At 44.8% G+C, this 1,494-nt stretch overlaps 1 protein-coding gene across 1 annotated transcript in view; it reads right to left on the bottom strand.

Annotated features, from left to right (window-relative positions):
• The window catches only part of LOC119588769, a 3,905-nt gene extending 3,042 nt beyond the window's left edge, over positions 1-863 (bottom strand). The window contains exon 1 of the mRNA XM_037937410.1: positions 546-863. The gene's annotated coding sequence lies outside the window, so the exon portion shown is untranslated. The remainder of the gene's footprint in view (positions 1-545) is intronic.
• Between the last annotated feature and the right edge of the window lie 631 nt (positions 864-1,494).

Consider the following 1,494-nt stretch of genomic DNA (forward strand, 5'->3'; position numbering starts at 1 on the left):
ACTGCACATCTTCCTTATTTATCTCTGAAATCACCGAGTTTTATTAATTTATTTTGTTTGTCATTTCCCATAATAACGCGTTAGTGAGTGCGGAGTCGCATAAATCCTTGGCATCCCCCATCACCAAGTTATCACGTGACCACCCCCCCTCTCCCCATTTCTCCATTGCAGCTTCACATCGCTTTCATTAACGCTCACACTCAAGGGAGGCTAAGCTGGTCAACCTATTGAGTCGCCATCTGCTCCACTGTTCAATAGTCACATGAAAATACGGTTGTAAAATCTAAGCAAATCACAGTTGCCAATCGTTCATCGCTTGTGTTTATCAAGGACTGTAATGCTAGATAAGGATGATGATCTGGCTGAATGAATCTTCTCCAGAACGCGATAACGTGATAATCATTCGAATGAGGAAGATCAAATTTCTGTCAGGTTGTGAGATCCTAGATGTGCGCAGTACGTTATTAGTTCGTCTTGATGGGAATGTTATTATTATATAGACTGACTTGGATACTAGAACACAGGTGAAAGGTCTGTAGACTCACTGTGTGTTACTGTTGTCATACGAATGCTGTCGTTGGAAGGGTATCGCAGATTACCAGTGCGATTGGGGCATCTCTTCAAGATCGTCCGGATGCTGACAGTGGTTCCGAGGTTAGGCGCCGATCAGGAAACAAGGGTCTAGGAAAGTTTAGTTTACCCAATTCGCTGCGACACTACACTGAGTGTGCGACAGCGTTCCCGGCCAGAGTGAGGAGGGTACTGAGGTCCAAGAAGCAAGCCCTGAGAACCGACCCCCTCTCCCCGGGCGGACTGCCAGGGCCTCCCTCATCCACTCCCGCCTACCTCGTTCAACCACCAGCACCATAACTTTACGGAGGCCTGGGACGTGCTTATTATACACATAGAAGAAGTATATTCATCATAACCAATGGCACGGTGAAGGCCATTATGCGAACATTACCTCCCTTATCTGTGTGGAATTGGCCTGTTGCACTTAATCCTGCTACGCAAAAAAAAACTAAAACAAAGAGAGCCCCAGAGAGTATAAAGATGCGGAGAAATTCGAAACTCATGCGGAGGGAAAACCCACAACCTTCATGTGTGTGCTGCCCTGCATGTCCATGAGAAGGCAGTATGATCATAGACGGAAAAAACGCGATAACTGCTAATCTCGTCTATTTGAAACGTTCCTGACCAACGCCTAAACACATAGACCTTATTCCTGACTGCCTCTCATAGAGCGTGCGTAGCGGGTTGAGGCAAGTTATGGGGATGGATCAATGCACCTTGGGACTAAGGAAGGGAAAATGCATTAATCAAAGGCTAGCTATTTCACTTTTCCTGTGTCCAGGATTTTGCGCACATACATATATATATGTATATTTGCACAACCAAATTTCTTCATAGTTACCATGATTAATGACAATTAACCCATGAACTCCACCATTACTTGAAGGTTGATACAAATACTCCTGACAGTGTATATATGTT

Source organism: Penaeus monodon, chromosome 24 (genome assembly GCF_015228065.2).
Source record: "Penaeus monodon isolate SGIC_2016 chromosome 24, NSTDA_Pmon_1, whole genome shotgun sequence".
NCBI classification, from domain to species: Eukaryota; Metazoa; Arthropoda; class Malacostraca; order Decapoda; family Penaeidae; genus Penaeus; species Penaeus monodon.